At 38.1% G+C, this 8,057-nt stretch overlaps 1 non-coding gene across 1 annotated transcript; it reads right to left on the bottom strand.

Moving 5' to 3' along the window:
• Positions 1-240: 240 nt before the first annotated feature.
• Positions 241-375, bottom strand: LOC142435372 (small nucleolar RNA SNORA15). Its single transcript, XR_012781439.1, has one exon. It is a non-coding gene; the product is annotated as a small nucleolar RNA SNORA15 (small nucleolar RNA).
• Between the last annotated feature and the right edge of the window lie 7,682 nt (positions 376-8,057).

Genomic DNA, 8,057 nt, shown 5'->3' with positions numbered 1-8,057 from the left:
ACATTCTGGGTTTCGTCCTAGAGCTATAAATGAATGAGACTTGTTTGGGGCCGGTGGAGGGAGGCTAGTCCAAAGGGTGGGCTGTGCTATTGTAAACTCTCTCAACAAATTATGAAAATATTCTTTTTCAGAAGTGAAGTTTAACCTTCCTTAAATGAGGGTTGGACATAATGGCAAACGTTTAATCAGTACAAGGACTGTGGGAGGAATTTCATAAACTCTAAACTGCACTTTTTTTCCCTTTGTGTTCACCTTTGCAGATGACATGCCATGTAGAAGACACAGCACACCGGAAGTACGTTAAAGGGAAACAATACTGTGGCCTGGTGTCTGGCTGTGTAGATTACGGATAAAAAAACACAGTATTCTGTATGTGTATGTATATATTATATTAAATGAAGGGGGAAGTGCAGAGTGGAGACCCAAGCCCCAAGTGTCGGCCAATGGAGATCCCCTCATAGAGGGGCTTAGGAGAGGAGATGGGTTAATTAGGGTGTGAGGTAGTATCGATGAAGAACACAGCTTTCCCCCAGATCCTGAATGCTTCCTCCCCCCAACTACCATGATCCGAATTCTACCTTGCAGGGCTGGATAGGACAGAGGCTGTACACTGGTACATATGAGGGTTGGAGATACAGGGAATCCAGGGTGGATGATACCTCCAGGACCAAGGGCGTGAGGGACGATGCTGGGAGAGTGGAGGGTGAGTGGGTTGGAAAGGGGGAACTGATTACAAGGAGCCACATGTGACCTCTTCCCTGGGAGAGGGACAGCAGAGAAGGGGGGAAAGGAGACCCCGAATAGGGCAAGATATGACAAAATAACGAGGTATAAATTACCAAGGGCATATGAGGGAGGGGGGAAAAGGGAGGGAGGGGGGGAAAAAAAGAGGACCTGATGCAAGGGGCTTAAGTGGAGAGCAAATGCCTTGAGAATGATTGGGACAGGGAATGTATGGGTGTGCTTTATACAATTGATGTATGTATATGTATGGATTGTGGTAAGAGTTGTTGGAGTCCCTAATAAAATGTAAAAGAAGAAAAGAGAAAAAAATGATTAGGGCAAAGACTATACAGATGTGCTTTATACAATTGATGTATGTATATGTATGAACTGTGAAAAGAATTGTATCAGCCCCAATAAATTGTTAAAAACAACAAAAAAACAAAAAAACCCACAGTATTCAGCCATGCATTAAACTGCACTTTTTAATGAACTTTTTACAACCTCCTGATAGCACACAGCAGAAGTGGTGGTGTGTAACTTCAGAAGCTCTGTCGAAAAAGGCATGAGATTTTCTCCTTCCTTCTCTCTTGGGAATAGACACAGCAAACCACCTTATCATGAAACCCCCAAGCAGCACTATGGAGAGACTCATGTGATGAGGAACTGAAACCTTTGCCCAATTGCTAGTGAGAAACTGAGGCCTTTATCCTACAATCAGGAAACTGGCCTCCTACTCATTGTCATGTGCTTAAGCTTGAGGTTGGATTCCCCTTGCCCCAGTTAAGCCTTAAGATGTAGATGGCCCTATCCAACATCCTGATTACAAACTCATGGCAGATCTTGATTCAGAATAATCCACTAAACTGCTCTCAAATCCTTGATTCACAGAAACTATGAGATATATCACTAGGTTTGGGAGTTTTTACTTGATCACACGTAACTAATACAATAAACCCCCATGACAGAGTGAAGCTAAGGCATTATTCCATATTAATATCAGGGAAACAGTTCTTTCATGCTCTTCCAAAAGTCTGGATTTATTTTGTATTACACAGAGAAAAAGAAAACCAGAGAATGAAGAACCAACATTTCTAGATGCTGTGGAAAGAATTACAAAAAGCCTGACTTTAAAAATGTTTAATTTTCTTAAGGTTTTCCCACCTTCTTGATATTAAAAATCTTAGAATAATTTGCTTTGCCCTTTCTGTGTTTGAATGGTGAGTGTAAGATAGCAATGCCTTTTCAGAGGCAAAAAATACTTCTATGAATTTAATGCCCTATAATATATCCTTAAAATTATATTTAACCTAAAATTATATGTAACATACCAAAATTCAGAGTTATCCATCCCTTACTATTGAAAAAGTATTAATTTTTATTAGGCATAAGCTAAACTTAAGGAACCTCAAATGTTCAATCATTGAAGCAAAACTATAACTTTAAATCATATAGTAGTTTTAGTTACTACATAATTTGGAATATGAATTTTCTGTTATAATGGCTTATCTGTCTTTAGGTAATTACTCCTGGGTGGACTTGATAAAATGTTGAGGAGATGAAATATTCTTTTGAAACTCTAATGAAGAGATTGGTCATTTTGCTGTCCTACTGGTATATATAAAACAAGGAAGTTGGGGAGGTTGAGTCTGAATAACATCAAGAAAGAAGAGGCAAGAGTAGAATGAATCCTTTGAACCCCAAGATGTCTTCATATAGAGGCACCTTGCTCCAGGACAGAAATCTGTGACACCAGACAAACACCAGAGGAGTGGCAACAGCGGAACCAGAGCACAAGAGAGAGCGATGGGCCTCCCAGTCCATGAAATGAGTAAAACTGTATAGCTTCCTGCAAGGATTTCACTTTGGGAGTAGGGTGCTTTGAAGTAATTAATTGAGGGGTGAGGTGTGGGTGTTATTCAATCTGTGTATGGAGCAAACAGCATTTTTCTTCTATTGTGAAATTCAAATGCTAAATACATCATATAACATGCACTGGTATTATAGTGGGTTTAATGCTGGATTGCCAGCCACAAGACAGGAGGTTCAAGACCACTAACTGTTCTGCAGGAGAAAGCTTAAATTGTCAGCTCTCATAAAGATGTAGTCTCTCTATCCTGCCCTATAGGGTCATTATAAGTAAGCATTGTTTTGATGGCAGTGGAAGTGATGTTCCACAGGGATGATTGATAATGTTCTCTAATATAAAATGACTTTGATATTTCTAAAGCAGTGACTCTCAACCTTCCTAATGCCACAACCCTTGAATACAGTTCCTCATGTTGTGGTGACCTCCCAACCATAAAATTATATTCATTGTTGCTTCATAACTGTCATTTTGCTACTGTTATGATTTGGGCAACCCCTGTGAAAGGGGCACTCGCCCCCCCAAAGGGGTCATGACCCACAGGTTGAGAACCACTGCTCTAAGGTGAACCAGATATATAAAAACCGTAGATGCATGCATCAATTTTGGGTTTACATGTGATTCCAGTCCCAATTTAAGAACAATCAGTTCTCATGACATGGCTCTTCTTGATGCCCGTCCTCTTAAAGAGATCAATGAAGACGACGGTGCTATATAGCAAAGTGTGATGACAAAACAGATGGTGCCTGTCTACCAGAAATTATAGTGTCTGGGCTCTTAAAGACTTGTCTTCAGACAAGCCCCATCTAAGTGAGATGTCAACTAAGTCCACATGGAAGACGCACACCAGCCAGTGTAAGCCAAGGATTATAATGAATATAATCCGAACCTATACGAGTGAACGGTATCAGAGCTTAAATGGTGATCTCCTGGTTTTTAGAGGACTACGGATAACAATGAAAGCCCCAAATCCATTTGCAGGGTCCACGCATGAATTAAGCCTCTGGTGAATCCCCGCTCATCATAGTTGAAGGATGTGAATAGCCCTGTTATCAGACAGAGAACATTGTAAAGTTGATTATAACACATGAAGTTAGATCAAAATGTAATATCTTATCAGTTGATACTCTTTTTGACCCATTTTAAAGCTGTTTCAGTTTGTAAAAGAAGTGATTGGGGAGTACACCTGGATTAAGCTTCTAGTGAATCCCCTCTGACTATGGACCATGGATGTAAATAGCCTTACTGTCATGCAGAATGCATTAGAAAGTAGGCTTTTGCAGATGCACTTAGATTAAAATTTAGTACTCATTTGATATAATTTTATTCATTTAAATTTGTTCAAGTTTTTAATATTTTCTGATTTTTATTGAGGTATTTTTATTGAGGTATTTACTTTGTTATTGTTGTTCATTTTGTTTGTTGGCTTGCTTTTTAATGCTTTTCTGTACATGAAATCCAAGATAGAAAAAAATCTACAGAGATAGTAACTGAATTAATTGTTCTTTGGGGGTATGGCAGGCAATGTTGGGAGAAAATGAAGAGCTAATAATGATCAAGAAAATATACCTCAATTCATTGTGGTGATAATTGTACAACTGTTCTTAAGGTCTTTGAACTATTGAATTGTATGATATGTGAATTTTATGCCCGTAAAACTGTTGGGAGAAAAAACAAAGATTTTATACAACAAGTAAAACAAAGAAAAATGAAGAAAGATGAATACTCAATAGCAAATTAATAAGAGAAATAAATTTATAAAAGAAAGAATATCAATCATTTCAAAGATTAATGAAATACAGATTAAAATAATAAAATATATTTTGGCATGATATTCTGATGGAAATTTCAAAACAAGGAATACTATCTAGAACTGGCAAAAACATGAAGAAAAATAGACACATATATCCACAATTGGGATATCATTTATAATAATTTAAAAATCTTTCCAATGTGTTTTTCATTTCAATTATAGTACAGTTCCATGACAATGTTTTCTTTTGTTTCTGTCTCCTTTTAAAGAGTCCTAAGTGGTGCAAATGTTAAGCTGGCAGCCACTAGTTGAAAAGTTGGTAGTTCAAACACCCAGAGACACCTTGGAAGAAAGCCTGATTATCTCCTTCAAAAAGGCCGAGCCAGCGAAAGCACCATGGAGCGCACGTCTACTCTGAAGGCACTCAATATGGGTCATGATCAACGGGGCAGCAGATGGTTTGGTTTGAGGGTGTTCTCTCTTTACCTTATCAGTTTTCTTTCATTTGTTTTAGCCTATTTAATATTTTATATGTTTTCAATCTGTTCATTATTTGGACTTCAATAAATATAGTTTCTCTCTCTTCAAAAAAAGAAAAGAAAAGAAAGACAGAAAAAGATTTAGTCTCTGAAACCCCATGGAGGAGTTCACGGTGAGCCAGAATAGACTCTATGGTAGTGGGTGAATACCTCAACTACTGTTAGTGGAATCATGTATTTGTCCTTTTCTTCCTGGATTATTTCACTTAGCATGTTTACCAGGTTCATCCACGTTGTACTATGAATCAGTGTTCTATTCTCATGATAGCAGAATAATATTCCATTGTATGCACGTGCAGCATTTTTCCCATTAGTGTGTTGACATATGCTTGGGTTGTTTCCAATTTGGGGCTATTGTGATTAGTGCTACAAAGAACATTGGTGTACCAGTATCTGATTGTGTTTTTGCTTTCCATTCTTTCAAGAATATAACTAGGAATGGAAAGGGTTGATACTATTCTATAAGAAGGAGTCCTGGTAGTGTATTGGTTTAGGAGTTGGGCTGATAACCCCAAGGTCAGCAGTTTGAATCCATAAGCTGCTCCTTGGAAAAAAAGAGAAAATTTCCAATTCTTGTAAAGAGTTACAACAGTCTAAGAAACCTGCAAGGGCACTTCTACTTGTATTCTGTCCGATAGGGTTACTATGAGTCAAGAGATGAGCCAGTCAGGGTGCAGTATAGCACCGATGAAATATACAATGTTCCTCTATGCTTTAATGCTTCCTCCCCACCGCCATCATGACCGGAATTCTACCTTACAAGTCTGGCTAGACCAGAGCATGTACGTTGGTACAGATAAGAGCTCGCAACACAGGGAATCCAGGACCGATAACCCCCTCAGGACCAATAATGAGAGTAGCAATACCAGGAGGGTAGGGGGAAGGTGGAGGGAGAAAGAGGGAACTGACCACAATGATCCACATATAACCCCCATCCCCAGAGGGAAGAACAACAGAAAAGTGCGTGAAGGGAGACAGTGTTCAGTGTAAGAAATATATATAAATTTTCAAGGGTTCATGAGGGATGAAGGATACGGGAAGGAGGGGATAAATGAGGAACTAATACCAAGGGCTTAAGGTGAAAGAAAATGTTTTGAAAATGATGATGGCAACATAGGTACAAATATGCTTGACACAACTGATGGATGTATGGATTGTGATAAGAGCTGTAAGATGCCCCAATAAAATGATTTAAAAGCAAAAAGAATTGACTTGATGGCTGTGATTTGGTTTATTATTATTATAGTTATTGTTATTTGGTGATGTAAGGGGAAGTTCTTCATACAGAACAAGGAGATATGATGTGCTTTGGAATAAAAAACCCTGTGTGTCAGGGTTGTATCCTTTCATCACGCTTATTCAATTTGTATGTTGAGCCAATGATCTTAGAAGCTGGACTAGATGAGAAGAACACAGCGTCAGGATTGAGAACTCGGGACAACCTGTGATATGCAGATGACAGAACTTTGCCTATTGAAAGCCAAGAGGACTAAAAGCACTTACTTATGAAGTTCAAAGACTACAGCTTTCAATATGGATTAATCCTCATGATAAAGAAAATAAAAATCTTATAACAGGACCAATAAGCAGCATTATGATAAGTAGAGAAAAGATTGAAGTCATCAAAGATTTCATTTTACTTGAAATCACAGTCAATACCCATGGAAACGGCAGTCAAGAAATCAAATAACGTATTCCCTGGGCACATCTCCTACCCAAATCCTGGTTAAAGTCTTAAAAGCAAATATGTCACATTGAAGACCAACATGTGCCATGGTATTTACAACTGCCTCAGAGGCATGTGAACTCTGGACAGTAAATATGGAAGACAGAAGGAGAATTGATGCCTTCGAATTATGATGTTGATGAACATATTAAATGTACTACATAGTGCCAAAAGAAAGAACATTATCTGTTCCTACTTTGTTTCACGTACTTTGCACATGTTGTCCAGAAGGACCAACATGCTTGGTAAAGAGCTAGCTCAATAGAAAACTCTCTGTGACATTGATATTCACAGGGGCCTGCAACAATGGCACAAAACGGGCAGTGTTTCATCCTGTTGTGCATAGATAGTTAGGAGTCATGGCGTCCGTTCTGTCTAATAGTGGCTCTACATAAACAAAAAGCTGAAAACAGCCAAGGGAGAATTAGCAACAAACGACAAAATTCAGAAAATTTTAATGATACTTGGCAAGCCTTATATTTCAGTCACGAGTCACGGTTTGCAACTGCCAAAGTACTCCAAAAATGCCAAGTCATTGCTGTTACTGCGGGTAACTCAAAGCTGAAATATTGACAGTTCAAATCCACCTAGGGATACCTTGGGGAAAATGCTTAGAGATCTGATGGGAAAAATTAACCACGGGAAACCTTAGGAAGTACAGTTATATTGTGACACACATTGAGTCTCCCTGAGTCAAAATGAGCTTGACAGCAACTGCTTGTTATGAATAATAATTCTCTGTTTAACTTTTTTTGAGGAGCCACCAAGTGGTTTTCTTGATAATACAGCATTGAGTGAACATTTAGAAGGGAGCACCTGGCAACATATGAGTTCCAGATGTCATTATTCTGGGAAGCCAGCCTATGTCACATGACTCACTAACTATCACGAACATTCTCTGAATGTGGTCAAGTTAACTACTACTTCTCTCTTCATTTCTTTAGTCTTTTGTTTAGGAACACTGTCTCTAATTAACCTTTTTTCCTTCTTCCTATTTACTGTTTTCTTCTGCTTACTGTTTGACTTTGGAAATCGATGGTTCAGGTGCGTAGTGAATGGTAACCATTCACATAGAAGGCTAAGTTTACTTTCTACTTGGTCAAAATGTAAAGCGGAATTTTTTGAAGTGTAGTCACTGTGTGGGAATTATAGCAAATAATTTGAAGTAGGATGATTTAACAAAGAGAACACTTAATCCAGGCACTTTTGACGTTTTTCCTATTCAAACTGCTTTTTTTAAGGAATTCTTATTTCTGAATACTTTATTGAGAGTTAAAGAATTCTTGTTAAGAACACAGATTAATGGATTTTTTCTTTGCATCAGATACTGACTACATTTACCATACATTAGAGAAGCATTATAAACAGTTCAAATTACATGAGATTTAGCTAATCTATAGTCTTCATGCAAATGTTTTTATACTTAAACAAGTTTCAACATCGAAATCT

The sequence above is a fragment of the Tenrec ecaudatus genome, chromosome X, assembly GCF_050624435.1.
Source record: "Tenrec ecaudatus isolate mTenEca1 chromosome X, mTenEca1.hap1, whole genome shotgun sequence".
In the NCBI taxonomy this organism is placed as follows: Eukaryota; Metazoa; Chordata; class Mammalia; order Afrosoricida; family Tenrecidae; genus Tenrec; species Tenrec ecaudatus.
This window is presented reverse-complemented; position numbering and strand designations above follow the sequence as displayed.